This window comes from Girardinichthys multiradiatus, chromosome 14 (genome assembly GCF_021462225.1).
Source record: "Girardinichthys multiradiatus isolate DD_20200921_A chromosome 14, DD_fGirMul_XY1, whole genome shotgun sequence".
Classification (NCBI taxonomy): Eukaryota; Metazoa; Chordata; class Actinopteri; order Cyprinodontiformes; family Goodeidae; genus Girardinichthys; species Girardinichthys multiradiatus.
In genome coordinates this window covers 23,637,638-23,655,603 of record NC_061807.1, presented here as the reverse complement: position 1 = coordinate 23,655,603, position 17,966 = coordinate 23,637,638, and the positions used below count along the sequence as shown (strand labels likewise).

The window sequence follows — 17,966 nt, the reverse complement described above, 5'->3', positions numbered from 1 at the left end:
ACCAAACAGTAATTTTTTCAATATTTGTTTTTAGCACTGACCTCCTGATACCAATTTGATCAAATTCTACATTCTCTTCAGGAATTATAAATAACAAAATACGTGTCCTATGTTTTTTAAAGACTGAAAATGTATCTAAATAAACAATACATTTTATAGTAAAACAAAACAATAATTTCTTCATAAAACAGACCAAGGTTACAGAGCTGTCTCTTCTTTACATATAGTACAGCAACATTCTACAGGGAAAGAAGAGTCAGCATAAATAACACCCATCAAAGTAATTATACTATACAGCTTGTGATGTGACGTTTACAAACTAATCGATTCTTTTGAACGGCTCCTTACCTTGAACAATAGGACTCGAGTCCTTTGCTTGCTTACGATGCTACTATTTCAATTTAATTTAATTTTAAAATTATGTTATATTACTTAGGTGATTAAGTACGAAAATCAAAAGGGGTAGGTATAAGCAAACAGAGCGCATGCTCATTGCTCTCTGTTTGTTTTCGCCACGTGTCATGGCGGCAGGGTGTGCGCAACCTGGCAGAGGCACCAACGCCTGCAGTGGAGGAGAGGAGGAGGAGGGTCACAGTGTGCACTTTGCTCCAGGATGAAAAGGGTGGCGCAACAAAAGTTCTGCACACTATTTGGTTAATGTTTTAAGTGTTGCTTACAATTAGTGCGCCTTAATAGTTATATTTAATGGTGCAGTTTTTGATTTTTTTTTTGCCATAGCAACTGAAGTGCACTTTTTTTCTCTTCTCTTCTATTTTATTTTTCTTTCTTTATTTTGTTTCTATATTACATAGAGCATAAAAATTTTATTAATGCACGCACAACTTGTAGTAAAGAACTACATGGGCATTTGATATTTATGTTTTGATATTTTATGCTTAATTTAATGGAAAATATATACATAGAGATTTTTTTTGCATGAACATACTGTGGTTCTATTTTGCACCTCTTAAAATGAAAATATGAATCTTACATAAAACAGATCATTCAGCGTTTGTTGTAAATTTCTCCCACACATGCCAGGTTTCCTAAAAAATTTCCGGATATAACATTATATTAAGGGTAAAATAGCTTGTTCTTCGAAATAAGCACATTTTCAAAAATGGATAACTTCAACGGCCCGTTTGAACGGCTCTTTGAAGGGAATGGATCCTGACGATTTGGTTCCCTTCAAACAGCCATAAGTCCCATCACTAGATACAGCAGCTCTGCAAAAATACAGAAATGGCACATCATTTTAAAACATTTAACCAGAACATTTCAAATGGAAAAACAAAAAAAATATTATTATTATTATTGAATCTGCACACCCTTAAACAAGTACATTGTTGTAGCATGTTTTGTTACAGTTTCTTAATTTAGTCTTTTGTAAACACCTAGGTATAAATAATCTGATGAGCCTGAAATCAAGTTTTTCTGTCCTAGCAGGATTTTCCTGACATCCTTCAGATTTAGCCCTGGTTTGCAAAGATATTACGAAGGATTAAAATAATCTTCTTGCTCAAATGTCAGGAGAAGGGTGCTGTGGTATAAATACCATGAAACATTAAAGACATTCATTGATTACCTGATGAAAATATGGGCCAAATATGACATTATAAAATGGTAATTCTTTTTTAAGAGGCCACAAGCAACACTGAAGGAGCTGTAAGTATCTCACAGCACACTGGCTCTGTCCGGCCCTCCGAGTAGGCTGGCACATCAGAGGCTTTTTGTTCCAAATACTATCCATGTCCTGCTCAAATCTCCCAAAACCATGTGTCAGAATATACAGTGCCTTGCAAAAGCACTTGGCCCCCTCCAACTGGTCAACCTCTTGCCTCATTTCAGGCTTCAAACGTAAAGATATAAAATTCTAATTTTTTGTTAAGAATCAACAAGTGGGACACAATCGTGAAGTGGAATTAAATTTATTGGATGTGTGAAACCTTTTTAACAAATAAAAAACTGAAAAGAGGGGTGTGCAATATTATTTACTTTACTTTACTTTCAGTGCAGCAAACTCATTCCAGATGTTCAGTGAGGATCTCTGAATGATCCAATGTTCTCCCAAATGACTGATGATGATAAATAGAATCCACCTGTGTGTAATCAAGTCTCCGTATAAATGCACCTGCTCTGTGATCATCTCAGGGTTCTGTTCAAAGCGCAGAGAGCATCATGAAGACCAAGGAACACACCAGGCAGGTCCGAGATACTGTTATGGAGAAGTTTAAAGCTGGATTTGGATACAAAAAGATTTCCCTAGCTTAAACATCCCAAGGAGCACTATGCAAGCAATCATATTGAAATGGAAGGAGTATCAGACCACTGCAAATCTACCAAGACCCGGTCGTCCCTCTAAACTTTCATCTTGAACAAGGAGAAGACTGATCATAGATGCAGCCAAGAGGCCCATGATCACTCTGGATGAACTGCAGAGATCTACAGCTGATGTGGGAGAGTCTGTCCATAGGACAACAATCAGTCGTACACTGCACAAATCTGGCCTTTATGGAAGAGTGGCAAGAAGAAAGCCATTTCTCAAAGATATCCATAAACAGTCTCGTTTAAAGTTTGCCATAAGCCACCTGGGAGACACACCAAACATGTGGAAGAAGGTGCTCTGGTCTGATGAAACCAAAATCGAACTGTTTGGCCACAATGCAAAATGATATGTTTGGTGTAAAAGCAACACAGCTCTTCACCCTGAACACACCATCCCTATTGTCAAACATGGTGGTGGCAGCATCATGGTTTGGGCCTGCTATTCGTCAGGAGGGTCAGGGAAGATGGTCAAAATTGAAGGGAAGATGGACGGGGCCAAATACAGGACCATTCTGGAAGAAAACCTGTTGGAGTCTGCAAGAGACCTGAGACTGGGACGGAGATTTATCTTCCAACAAGACAATGATCCAAAACATAAAACCAAATCTACAATGGAATGGTTCACAAATAAACGTATCCAGGTGTTGGAATGGCCAAGTCAAAGTCCAGACCTGAATCCAATCGAGAATCTGTTGAAAGAGCTGAAGACTGCTGTTCACGAAAGCTCTCCATCCAACCTTACTGAGCTCGAGCTGTTTTGCAAGGAAGAATGGGCAAGAATTTCAGTCTCTCGATGTGCAAAACTGATAGAGACATACCCCAAGCGACTTGCAGCTGTAATTGCAGCAAAGGGTGGCGCTACAAAGTATTAACGCAAGGGGGCTGAATAATATTGCACGCCCCACTTTTCAGTTTTTTTTTTTTTTTTTAAGTTTGACACATCCAATAAATTTCATTCCACTTCACGATTGTGTCCCACTTGTTGTTGATTCTTCACAAAAAATTTGAATTTTATATCTTTATGTTTGAAGCCTGAAATGTGGCAAGAGGTTGACCAGTTCAAGGGGGCCGAGTACTTTTGCAAGGCACTGTAGTGTGTCGTGATGAAATAAACTTAGTTTTTGGGCCATAACTCCAAATGGCAAGTTTGACACAAACACTACACTGAATATTGCAGAAAGAACACTGTAATCACAGTTAAACATGTGGTGGCAGTATCATACTGTGGGATTTATTTACTCTTTTTTTTTTTCTCAATGGAACAAGGCTTTTTATTAAGGTGGATGAATAGTTCGAAATGCCAGTGTTGGTCTAAAATGTTCAGGTGTCTGCTAGAAGGATGATGAAGAAGAAAGGTTTTACTTCAACTGAAAATAATAATTACTTAATGAGAGTAAATTAAAGTTATGGAATGGTTTAGATGAATCCAGAATTAAATTTATCAAAAAATATGTGGGTCTCACATGTTGTCACAGTCTGAGAGATTTGTAGAACCTTTGCAAGAACCTTAGAGTTGGCAAATATTACCAAGTCAAAATATGTGATGCTAATAGACTACAACCAAAGAAGAATGCTGAAAGTTAATTGAAACTGACTATTATAAATGTATTGTTTTTCATTTGAATTGTACCGAATAAATGTTTCTAATTTGAAAAAAAAGTTTTAAAATGATTTACCATGGCCTCAGAAATACCTGGACTTTTAACAGAGGTGTGTACACTTCCTAAAGCCTTTGTAATACATAATTAAATATCACTTTTCCAGTGTCAGCGTGTACCAATAACACATAAAGTACAATCTTTATTTGTAGTTTTTGTTGGTTGATTAATATAAAGAACAGAGGTAAAAAGAGAGCAAATTCAGTTAAGTCCTCCACCTCCAACTGTTACCTCCACTCTCTCTGTCTGCAGCTTATGCTAAGTCAGGTTGTCTTTAGATGGATGTTTGCACTCTTATGTCTGGCTTCTCTGTTTAATTTGTTAGCAGCTTGTCAGTTTTTGACAGATTTTCCTTAAATGTTTCCAGCTATAACTATATTACTTTGATTACAGCAATGGTCTTGAAAATCGTCTCTCGTTGGTTCTGTCTTCGTCTTGTCTTGGTCAAAAGTCTTTGTGTTCTAGAAATGATCAAATCATCCTGGAATTAACTGAACTGATCTGAGTTCCCTCTTCCAGGGGAAATAGTTTGCAAAATAAATATGTCAAGAATCACTTCCTCTTTGCCACTCTTTAAAAGAGGAAAGACACGAGAACTTGCTATGTTAAATTTCATAGGTAAAGAAATGCCACCCTAACAGCTTCTACAAAGTAAATCCAACTCAAGCATTTTTATTAGTAATCCCTTTTCTATTTATCAATAAGGGGGATAAGTAAAATGTGACACAGAGAATCATCTCTTTGCCATTCTTTAAAATGTAAAAGACAACAGAACATGCCATTAAATTGAGGCAGTTATATGTCAGTCTTCGAATGTCAGGAAATTGCTACAATAAAATAGCTTCCTACCTCAACTTGCTCATATCTACAATCAGATAAATAATTAAAACATTTGAAACAACAGGAACTGTGGTCTGGATCAGACTTGAATTTTGGGGCCTTCGTACAGATCTTCACTGTGTGTTTGGCAGTTAAGTGTTGTTTGGTCCGTGAAGCATAACAGAGGTTACTAAGTTTTAAAACTTTTTTTTACAAATTGTATGAGAAGTGATTACCATGTTGCAGTGACTTAATTAGCACATTGCCAAAAGGATATACTTGGCCATCTAGTTATTCTCTTGCTGCGGCACTGTAGAGTCTTTTTGGGGTAGATAGTCGAGCAGTTTATTACACCATTGGTTCTGTTCATTGAATGTTCGCAGTCAGACTAACAAGCTTGGGGAGAAGCAGGAAATTCAAACATGCAGGATGAGATAATAAATTATCTTGGATACTTATGGGAAAGAAGCACTTTTGTGTGTATTTGTTTGAGCACATTTGTTTGCTCAGTGTGGTTATATAACACTACAAAAAAAGACTTGCCTGTAATAGATTAGGTTTGCCTGTAATGGATTAGGTTTCTGCTTGCACCCTTTTTGCCTCCACCCTTAAAACACCAACAAATATTAATGCAGGTTGGACAAACATTGGATCCTCAGGGGAGACCATCTAAGATGTTTCATGTACTCCTACTCTTCCTCCTCCTGATTGCTTGCTTTTTGACAGGGACTGTTCCTAACCACGAGTCTGTATAATGCTAGAAGACCATCATTTTTCAACAGAGCTTGTAACAACCTCTGCGTGCATTAAAGTTTAGCTTGCTGTACATTGTAATTTGCTGACATTTCCTTTTTCTTTCTCTTTCTCTCCCTCTTATCCCCACTACCCACCCCTCCTTTGTTCCCCCAATGCAACGCTCACAGATGTTACCAACTTTTCCACACTAGGTAAGTCATTTCCTTTTTCATAGCATGGTCCTCAAGACCTTGGGAGTAATGTGAACGCATAAATATGGTTGAGAATTACATGGGAATTGTGGCTGAATCGGTGCAAAGATGCTGCTGTTTGCCCGCTTAAGTGCTCTGCAGTCTTCAGCCATACCCTCACCCCCATACACACACATTTGAGAATACACATTGGTACTGTCTTTTTACTGGCAAGTGATTTGTGAGCTGTGTACCTTCAATTTGAATTTTATTCAAATGAGAATCAAACATCCCAGATTGTTCAAAGAACACGTCAGTAGTGTTGACTTAAGCAGGCAGGAAAGGATGGTGTTTGTTTCCACTTTGCAGAGAGTGGGTGGAAGTTTAAACCCTACCTTACCATTCACAATCCATACATCATCATAAAACCTCCCATATTGAGGATATTATTCATATGACAGCTGAACAACATATTAAACTGCAATTCCAATTGCAGTATCAATGTTTGCAACATCACAATTGCAAAGGACTGCTTGGATATAGTATTTTGGTAGGCATTCACAGTCTGCATGTCAAAAACAGGTGATTGGACTCCCATGGTCCTTAATGCCCATAGCTAATGTAGATTTTAGAGGCTAAGATACAAAACCTTGAAAGGAATGGTGCAAACATCTTAATAATGGACATGGATAAAAGTAGCAAGGAAAATCAGTTGATCAAAACAGATATTGTCTCTTTCTACTTCATACCAGTCTTACTGCTTATGCTGTCATCTTTTCAAGGCTTCTAATGTTATATGGTAGATTGGACCCCCAACAAATTTATTTTATTATTGCCTCTGTGTCACACTTACATGTTTTAGATCATCAAACGAATGTTGATATTAGACAAAGACAACTAGAGTAAATACGAAATGCAGTTTTCAAATTATGATCTTGTCTATTAGAGGGAAAAAACTTCCCAAAACTCCTTGCTATTCGTTTTTAGAATGTTTTGTTCAGTTTCACCAACCAAACCCAGGCCTGGTTCCTGCCAGACTTGTATAATCAGTAAATCACTCGTATATCACTTTCATGAAGTAGTCTAAAATATTTCAAAAAGCTTTAGAACCTCTATCAACAAATGGAGAAAGCATGGAACATTAGTAAACCTTCCCAAGAGTGACCAAATTTAATTAAAGAAAGCATCAATAACTCATCCATGAGGTCACAAAAGAACCCAAAACAACATTTATAGCACTGCAGGCCCCATTTGGGTCAGTTTAGTGTTCATGATTTCACAAAAAGGAAGAGGCTGTGCAAAAAATAGCCTCCATTGAAGAGTCACAAGACCCAAACCTTTGCTGACCAAACCGAACCCAAAAGCCTGTCTAAAACTTACTAAGGAAAACAACTTTATGATCCCCTAGACCTCCTGGGAAAATATTCTGTGGCCTGACGAGACAGATGTAAAACTTTGTGGAAAGTTTGGGTCCTTTACATCCGGGATAAAACTAACACTGCGTTTTAGAAAACCAACATACTAACTGCCACACATAATGATGGTAGTGATGGTCTGGAGCTGCTCTGCTTATTCAGGACTTGGACTTAGACCTCAAATCACTCATTGAACAAAAACAAAATGTTCTGGAGTGGCCTAGTGAAAGTCTGAACTTAACTCTAATTGAGATTCTGTGGTATGACATTAAACACGTTATTTATGTTCATAAATCCTCAAATTTGGAAAACTTAAAACAATTATGCAAAGAAGAGTGAGCATATATCCATCACAGTGATGTAAAATAGTCGTTGCAAGTTATGCCAAATGCTTGATGGTAGTAAAAACCATTTATTAGGTATAGGGGGCAATTAGCTTTTCACATTGCGCCAGGGTAGTTTTATTAGATTCTTTCTTTTAAAATGCTAAATCACCATTTGAAAAATAATTTTTGTATTTAATCAGGTTATCTTTGTCTCATCAAAAAACTTTTGAGGATCTGAAACGTTTACATTTGATAATAAAGCAAAAGCAGAATAAATCTGTTAGGGCGTGAATAATTTTTCACGATGTAGCCGAAGCCAGAACCTTAATACTCCTTGTTGTTTCAAGGCAAAAACTAAGGGGTATTCATAAATGCAGAAATGTGTAATAATATAGTTATTTTATTTTTTTTTTTTGCCCTCTTTATAACACTTGAAATGGTACAGATTATTTAAAATTTCTGTATCAGATTAATCCTGTACGGCCACTTAATTATGGTCCACTGGAAACTATAGGGTTTCATCCTGGACAATGATGGAAAGACCACTAAAACACTCACATGCTTTCTAAAATCAGATTAGAGTTCCCAGTTAACCTAACATGCATGATTTTAGATACTGGGACGTAATCCGAGTAGGCCCCAGACATCCAGAGAGAGAACATGCAAAGACCACAGAAAGACCATGCTGCCCAAATAATTTACTCTAATGTTTGCTATTTTTTCCATCTCCCTTCTCCTCTCTCATTTTTAGTCACTAGAAAATAAAATGCAGCCTTTTCTTTTCTTTGGAGTTTAGATCTAAAACAAAGTCTTGGTTTTCTACAAACTGTGTTCTTCATTTTTACTGTGAAGAACAACTTTCTTTCTACAGAATTGGAAACTCAAACAAAAACCTTTGTAGAAATAAATTAGATCTGTTTTATCAAGTATTCTCAGTACTGTAATAAAAAACTATAGCATATATATATATATATAAAGAGTTTCAGTTTAGAGAAAATAATCCTGTCTTGCGGAAAAAAAAAAAACTCAGCTGGATTACAGCTAAGAGGCTAAGAACAAATGAGCTCACACAAGCACAAGAATGAGGTCCAGGAGGATGACGGTCGCCCATTTCCTTTATCTGAGACAGATGACAGCAAAGCCTGTATATTGGAGCAAACACTCCTGCACTCAGATGATCAGCAGGGAGACAGGTCTGCAGGTGGACAGAGGTTGTTTTGTAAAGGGTAGAACACACTGGGGGTGAGTGATGAAAGGAAAAATAACACACCTCCATTAATTTATATTTTATCAACCCTCACCCATGGCAGCTGCAGCAGATCACTGCTCTGCTGAATGGCATTCTTCTTGGTTTAAAGTGCCATCACCTATGTGCAAATGTTATAGACCACTCCTAATTTATAATTTTTTTTCCCGAACATGATACCTTTTTACTTTTTGAAGTAATCATGACTAAAAGTCTTTCAGATTATGAGCAATCCTTTCAGTTTTTTCACTTATTAAGTGTTTTTTTTTTTTTTTGACAACAGCATCATAGTGTCCGGTGGGCGCTAAAAAATTGCTGCGTGGACAAATGGAGGACAAAGGTGTCATAACTGAAATAATTTTTGAAGAAATGTGTAGAAGATGCAACAAAGTCCTGACACAGGACATCAGAGATCCATCATCCACACACAGTCGTCTACTTTATGCCAAAATACCTGCTAACAGCACTTTCGGAATAATTTTGTTGGTGCTGAAATAGTTTTTTCTATCTGTCAAACTGTTATCTTTGCTATTTCAATAACAAATAGTTATTGAGCTGTGTCTGCTTACAAAGGGTCAACATATCTGGTATGTATAGTGATAACATTGGCCCATTCTTTGAGTTTAGCAGTCTTTTTATTACTTATTGATTAATATGTCCAAGTCAAGAAGCCTAACAAATAAAAACTCTCTGGGAATAGTGAGGCTTTGAGCAGAAAATACCTGAAATACCAGCAAATGTATAAGGGAAATATTTAACATACATTCAGAAGGCCTATTGAAATACTAAGACCACCTTAAAAGATTACAAAATAGTCTGACTTCTTGGATCCCAAGTATAAAGCAATGAGACGTAACAAAATACTTTCAGGCAGTACTGTAAATGTTTTCCTTATGTGTAACTGCAAAAAATAGGTATTACAAAAGCAGTAATTAGTAAAATATATTATTATTTTTATTATGTTGTTGTCATACATGTACATTGAAAAGCAAATATGCTCCACTCTAGACCTATTGAGGATAAAAGATTTTCACATTACCAACCTAACCCAGCCAGACCACTGTCGGGCTCCTGATGCTGTAATATGTGCTTTGAGTATGATGTAATCCTTTCACAACAAAGCACAGATGCCTACTACTGTGCAGAGGAAATGATTAGTGCCTTTTAGACTCTAGTGAGGAAGAACACAGATCGACTCAGATACCCAGGTGAGCACAGGATATCGTGACCCAAACAAGTAAAAAAAGAGCACTAAGTTCAATTCTTTGGCCAGATACATAAATAAAGGAAAAGCAAAACATGCTCATCTGTTTTTTACTACACACAGACTGATATTTATATAAGACAGACACTGGATGTAAAATACTCGTAATACACATTTTCTCACTTTACAAGCACATATCGGGATCATCTGTACTTGAGGTTACAAAACTAGTATTACAAGATTTTTATAACATTTTCTGTTATCCAACACCAATACCAGTTGGTGTGTAGTAAAAGGCAGAGGATGATGTTTTGTCTGTGTTCATTATTCACCTGTCTAGTCCCAGGAATTAATTAAAAATTTTATTTTTCTATTTTACTTATCACAATAACCCGCACTCACAAAGTCTATACTTCGATTGGATTTTCTTGCTCACTTGACTCAAAATGGCATTAATTGTTTTTCTTCACAGTAGCAGACATCTGTGCTTTGTTGTGGAAGGATTACATCATACTCATAGCAGAAGTTACAGCTGCAGCAACCTTAAGAGGCTAATGGTGGCCCGTCTGGGTTAGATGAAACTTGTGAAAATGAAAGGAAGTGCAGCATCCTTTGTTTTGTCAGGCTGTTTTCAGAGATTCTCAGCGTGTGGCAGCAGAGGGATAGAGGTTAACTGCATGACTGAATCCACCATAGCAGGGTGTCGGAGCAGGACAGCAGAGCACCAATGGTTCTAAGCATCTGCTCATGAGGGAAAAATCAATCACCTTATTTCCAAGGTGAAGCTGGTGGATTGTATATAAAAATAATGTACATCATGTGTTACATCTAACATGCCTCTTTTTGTGTTTTGAGAGCATCCAGAGATGTCTTATGGTGTAATTGAAAACTCAGTGCCATGCCACTACAGCCAGAACAGTTTGGCCAGTCCGTGAAGCATCTGCGAGCAGATCTGACTCTGGCTCTCGACTCTTTTGAGGCAGGCTGGCTGCTCAAAAAAAAAAAAAAAAGCACCCCTGGCTAGCTGAGAATAATAAGTACCCATGGGAAGCTGCCAGATGGACATTTACTGTGAGCCTAGCTGAAGAGGGAGGAATCTGTCAAACATCACACCAGGCATCTGTGGGGGGCAGAGCAAGTTCACGTCCACTACAGTGTGTCAGATGAGAGAAGGGCTCGTTGTTGAGACTAAAAGCTGTTGGATTGTTTTTTTTAAATATCACATCTAGTTGATGCATTTACCTGCTTTTCAAGGTCAGTAATTCGCATTGCATTAAGGCACAATGGTTAGAGTGAGAGCTTTAAATAATGTCCGGATAATGAATGGTGGAAAGATGTTTATCGCCTTTTTCCTCTCTGGACTTAAATGTTAGCACAGTTTCATGGCAATTCCTGGCTGTTAATCAACATTTTACTTAATTTGAGGCTAGACTCACAGGTGCTTGTCAATAAATCAGACTAGCATTGAAAAGTTAATTTATTTCAGTAGTTTAATTCGAACAGAGAAACTCGGATATTATGCAAAGCCATTACAAACATAGTGATATATTTCAGGTGTTTATTTCTGTTTGTCTCCATAATTTTATCTTACAACTAATGAAAACTGCACAGTGGCACAGTTGGTAGCACTGTTGCCTTGCAGCAAGAAGGTCCTGGGTTCGATTCCCGGCCGGGGTCTTTCTGCATGGAGTTTGCATGTTCTCCCCGTGCATGCGTGGGTTCTCACCGGGTACTCCGGCTTCCTCCCTCAGTCCAAAGACATGCCTGTTAGGTTAATTGGTCACTCTAAATTTCCCTTAGGTGTATGAATGAGTGTGTGCATGGTTGTTTGTGTGTTGCCCTGTGATGGACTGGTGACCTGTCCAGGTGTGCCCTGCCTCTCGCCCATAGACTGCTGGAGATAGGCACCAGCTCCCCCGTGACCCACTATGGAATAAGTGGTAGAAAATGACTGACTAATGAAAATCCATTTGATTTCTCAGAAAACCATCCGTCATCTATACCCTCTTGTCCTTGCATTGTCGCAGGAAAATTGGTGTCTATCTCCAGCTGTCATTGAATGAGGTGGGGTCACAAACTAAATTTATCAAAAGGCCAGTTTCCTACAACTTTCACCACACCAGACTCAAATAGTTAGGTCATTCACAGAACTCTGCTTGACTGCATGGTTAGTAGGTAATTCAGGTGTGTAGGACCGTAAATACTTATAAAAGTTGTAGGCTATTGTCCTTGAGGACTGCATTTTGAAACCTGGCCTATATATTCAAGGGGGTGACTGTCGACTTAACACGTGGAAAGGGTAAGTCACAAAGGGTCATTGCTAAAGACGGTAGCTGTTCAGAGGGTTGTATCCAGGCATATAATTGGAAAGTTGAGTTGAAGTGCAGAAAGAGAGTGGTAGAAAAAGGTGCACAAGCATCCTTGAGAGGACCTGAAAGCAAAGTCCACTTAAAATACTTTTTAGAAGACTAATAATATTGAAAATTTCTAAAAACGACAGAATTTTGGGTTTTCATTGGATGTAAGCCATCAAACATCAAAATGAAAAAAGTGTGAACTAAAATACTTCGATTTATTAAGATGCAACTTATGTGTGTAGTGAGGGAAATTACAATGATAATTCTTGGGCACATCTTTCTTCCCTGCCAAAAAAGAATACCTCTGCCTCAAATAACTTTTGCTTGTCTTTTGACTTCCAGGAATAACGTCCAATCTATATATGTATTTTTTCGCTCTCTCCATTAGAAAGCTATAGGCAAGGAATTACAATTGGCTTATTATGCCAATGGAAGCTCGAGGGTTTTTGAGAGCGAATGAGTGAGAAAAAGTTCATTCCAGCATTGTCAGCAGTGAAATAGAAGCTCGTTTTTCTTAGACAAGCTGTGCACCCGTTATGATTGCATTATGTCTGGCAGTCCTCCCTTCAAAACAGGAATTGAGCCACACTTGATCAGTGATATGACACTGGCAGAGAGGAGAGGAGAGTGATTGCTGGCTGCTTAGTTAAGCACATACCATTGTGCTGTTGAAGTCTAAAAGTAGATCTGTGCTTGATAAAAGGCCAGCCTGGACATGAGCCAAAGCACAGAGGACTTTGTAATCCTGCATAGTGGATTCCTCTGAAATGTTCTTGCCATCCCTCAGAGGTTAAGAATAATACTCTCCATGGATAATACAGAACTTTATAGGTCTCCATCTGGAGTTTTTTCATGCAAAACTGCATTCAAAACAAAAGAGAATAAATAAGATCATGATGTTAAATGTTTAATCGTTTCAGTTTGGTTGTCTACGCTGTTCTACTTTTCACTAAAATGATCCATTATTCAGACATAATGTAGCAATGACCTCGTGTTTGCAGTTTGCATAACATTTATTGCAGCTATATCCTACAATTATTTTAGTTTAAGCATAACGTTTAAGCATAAAGATTTTTTGTGGTCAGTTTTTAATGTCTTCCCTCATTCCCCAACCACAGCTCGGAGGGCAGTTAAAAAGGGTTCTGACGGATGCCTTGTAAGCGTGATTTGCATATATTTTAGAGTAAGGAGACTTGAGTGACAGATCCTTAAAATGTTCACTTTTACAGTTTTGTTTGGGAAAAAATGCTCACATCACAACAGATTGCAACAAGTTATCAGTTCATTTTTATGCACTCTTCTTTTCTGTAGGATTTAAGTCTAGGTGTTGGGATTGCTGCTGAAGGAAGATTTTACCCAGTGACAACCTATTTTTGTTTTTTGGCATTGCTTTTTCTTTAAACTGTCCTCGTATTTCAAGAGGATATGGATGCATGCATTTTAACAAGATTTCCAGGATTTTAGAAGGAGAAACTGCCCCACAGGGTGCGGGAATGTTCTGGGGAGGCATTATGGTTCTGGTGTTTCTCCAGGTGGTGATCAGTTCTGTAGGATCCATGTAGACTCTGCTGGTATGTGGGAGAGCAGGCAGGCATGTGTTCAAAGCTGCTTGGTTCTGCAGGAACTGACTTGAGGAGGGTTTTCCAAAAGCGAGGCAGTCTTCAGAGAACTGCAGATTAATCGAGGAAATGGTTTGCCTCGAGAACCTGGGAGAGACAGCAACAAAGACAGGCTTAGGGCTGGTTAACTTGGAGTCTTTAGCAAGGCTAGTCATAAACATTACTGGGAACTCAGAGGGCTCGAGGTTACCAACTATGTGGACCATCAGGCGAGGAATGCTTGTCCATCCACTCCTTTTAAACACTGCTGCCAAGGATTGCTAACAGGTGCGCAGCGATCAGCTGTGCACCACGCCCACAGCAGAGCTCCTAGTGAAATGGCAGAGAGACTCACACCAAACAGGATCACACATATACACACACACGGTAACAGAAATCTTCTTCTGGGTCAGGCTAATGTTGAAGAGCTGCTCTGCACAGACCTTTTGGACTCTGGAGCTGACACCATTCTGGTACAGTCTCTTTAGCTGCCACTTCACCTGAGTTCTAGAGACACACAGGTGGAAGGGGAGGCAAATGGAGCAACAGCACCTTCTGATTTGGTTGAAGATAAATATGAAAAGCCAGAACGGTCCATGGCCAACATGGAAGATAAACAAAAATGTGGTGTGTGATGGAAGCTTTATGTTAAAGGAAGGTTCAGATGTCTGATTGGCTGGGGAAAGGAGAGAAGGATGCTGAGCTTGTTCCTGAACTGAACCTATTGAAGAATGTGTTCAGTTCATTGGCTCTGTCCAGATGTCCATCTGTTCGATCCTTCTTCTGCTTGAAGCCTGTGATCTTCTTATCTCTGACCACACATCTCTGATAATGTTTTGCTGAAGCTTGCGCTCCAGCTTCTTCCTATAAACCTCCTTGCTTTCTCCTATCTTGACTTTAAGTTGCTTCTGTATACCCCTGAAATATTCCATGTCTTCCTCTCTGTAGGCTCTTTTTTTATTAGGCAGGTCCTTCAGGTCGCTCATGATCCAGGGTTAGTTGTTGGGGAAGCATCTCACCATTCTGGTAGGGGTGGTGTTATCCACACAGAAGTTATATAGACGGTCACACACTCAATCATGGTATTGATGTCCTCTTCATTTGCATGGCACACTGCATCCCACTCTGTAGCCTCAAAGCAACCTCACAGGGCTTCGTCAGCATCTTGTGACTATCTCAATATCCTCTTTATTACAGGTAGCCTCTGAACAAGGGGTTTATATTCAAAGCAGAAAAAACAAGATTGTGATCCTATTTGCCTGGAGGAGGTCTTACTTTAGAGATGTATGAGTCCTTGATATTAGCATAAAACAAATCCAATGGTTTGTTTTCTCTAGTTGAGCAGCTAACAAACTGTGAAAAGGTTGGAAATGTAGCAAAGAGTAAAGCATGGTTAAAATCACCAAATATTGCCACAGCGCATTAGGGCGTTGTATCTGTAGCTCAGCAACAACTGAGTTGAAGACATCACTGGCAGTGTTGGCAACAGCTGAGTGTCGAATGTAAACCGTTGCCAAAATACTACTGTTGAACTCTGGGTAAATAATTTGAATGAAAATGTACTGCTAACAGTTCAATATCTGAGCTGCAGAGATCCCACTTAACAGTAACATGCCCTGGATTACACCTTCTGTTGTTCACGGTTACTGCTAATTAACCTCCTTTGCTTTTGCCACTCCTCTTTAAATCTCTGTCTGGTCATATGGTTAGAAAGCCAGACAGAGAAATGCTTGATTCAGGGATATAATCCTTCAGCCTGCCTCAGTGAAACACATAATACTGCATTCCAGGTACTCTGATTGGGTCCTTGTAAGGGCTTGGAGTTCCTCCAACTTCTTTTCCAATTATCTCGCATTGCCCATCATAATTAAAGGAAGAGATGGTTCTGTTTGCTCCTGCTCTGCATGCTCTACACTTCCTTTTCAGCGCATCAGGAATTTGGGGTTGTAGTTGAGGTATTATTTGAGCTTTTGAGATGTTAATCAGCTGGTCCCTGTTGTATTTGTTACGCATCATAACAAATGTCTCCTTCAAGCTGCACAGCATTCAACACCAACGGGTCCAAAAACAGCTATCTTCATCAAGAAAATGAGAAGTTTTTAGAGAGCTACTCCAACATGCTGCCATCCTGAGTGTACAATTCTAGAATCTATATATCAATATATATATGTTGTTTTAAAACAAAAGCATAAACGTTTCTTATTTCATAAAAACAGTTACAAAACCGCAGTTAAGCATTCTTTTGCACCGACTACGCCAAAACAAATTCCTTGTATGTCCAAAAACGTACTTGGCAATAAAGCTTTTCTGATTCTGATTCTGATTCTGATTTTTCAACTTTATTTTAACATTCAGTCGAGTAACAATCTATAGGGAAAACCTATTCCATAGTATTTAAAACATAATTCTTTTTCTGAATATTTATTTTTTTGGATTGTTCCTCTCACTTAGTAAATGTGGCAAATTAAAGGTTGAATTTTTTTAAATGTTTTCAGTTTGAGATTAGGCTATTGCAATAAGAGATTAATTTATTTTAAGGCTTTCTAACCCTATTTGCATACATCACTTTCCACGCTAAGCACATACAGATGCTGTAACGATACATTGCTCAACACCCGTTTGGTTGACCCAGTGCATTCTGGTGATGGGGGACTGCTTTAATGAACAGATGGCTTATCTTCAATTTTAGCAGCAGTGGCGTCAAGTACCAAAGGTCTATAAGTTTGACCAATGAGTAGTGCATTCATCAGTAGCTAACAGCATATGGCAACGGCACATTAAGGTGCTCTTTTTCTCTGCTTTCTCTGCTGTTGTATGAGCTGTGCCATAGCCAAGAACTGGGTGCTCACTACACAGGACAAAGTGTGTTTATTTGTTGGGGAGTGGGGTGTTGGGCACCTACTTTTAGATCATATGCTGTCTGTTTGATCAGCTTTTCAAAGTGTTTGAGTAATTTATTTACTTATTTATTAATTATGATAGTGAGTGTTAGCTTGAACTGTAGCCTGCAAACATATACGTAGCTGTTCTTGTAGCATTTGCAACCATCAGATTTTAGTTTTAGTTTGACTTTTTAACACTGTTAAAAGTTTTGCTCAAACTTATTTTTTTAATTGGGAGAGAATTCGAAAGGCAATTTATGTAACCACTTCTGTGTTGAGAAGGGTTTTATTTTTAGGGTTTGTCAGACTGAAAACAACCCATACTTGCATCGCTCCTTGTGCCAACATTGGAAAAAGAAGCCATAAAAACTGATTTTCCATGTGTCACATTATTATTAGCCTAGCTGTCAATTAAAGTCTTGATTTCAATCACCAACTAGTTTGCCCTCTTCTGGCAATCAGAGAGATTTGTGCTTGGATAAATTTGAAAGAAGAGGATCAGATTTATTTGATACACAAGGCACTGAAAAAGTATTACTTTCCCTTTCAATTTTGTCACATTTTTTCACATTACAACCAGCTTCAATGTACTATATTGGGATTATATGTGATAGACTGACACACATAGTGCATAATTGTGATGTGAAATTTGCCAATATCCTTGTGTGGCTGAAAAAATTTTCCTACACATCACCCTGAACACAGCTTCCCCACAGTGATACATGATGATGGCAGCATCATGCTATGGGAATGCCTTTCTTCAGCATGGACAGGGATGCTGGTCAGAGCTGATGGGAAGGTGGATGGAGTTAAATACAGGGCAATCCTGGAAGAAAGGCTGTTAAAGGCTGCATGAGGCTTGAGTTTGGGGTCGAGGATTCGTCTTCCAGCAGGACAAACTTACATCTAGAGCTACAGTGCAATGGTCTTGATCAAAGAATATTAATGTGCTAGAATTGCCTAGTCAAAATCCATTTGTAAAACCAATGGAAAATGAAGAGGTGCTGCAATCCCTCTGTTTACTTTTACCACATGCTTGCTCAGGAGGAAGGATTTCATGCAAAGTCAGTCACTAAGTACAATGGTATAAACTAGATTTGACTGAATTGTATAATAGTTAGGGTTGAATTGGAATGTTTGTTATGCAGTTTAAATCTGTCTATGTGATTGCTTTGAATTTATTATATACTTCTGTAAATAAACCAGATCA

At 38.4% G+C, this 17,966-nt stretch overlaps 1 protein-coding gene across 35 annotated transcripts in view; it reads left to right on the top strand.

The window, feature by feature from the left end:
• The window catches only part of LOC124880267 (receptor-type tyrosine-protein phosphatase delta-like), a 622,546-nt gene that overhangs the window by 157,462 nt on the left and 447,118 nt on the right, over positions 1-17,966 (top strand). For all 35 annotated transcript variants that reach the window (XM_047385268.1, XM_047385264.1, XM_047385265.1 and 32 more), the window contains exon 4: positions 5,726-5,749. The gene's annotated coding sequence lies outside the window, so the exon portion shown is untranslated. The remainder of the gene's footprint in view (positions 1-5,725; positions 5,750-17,966) is intronic.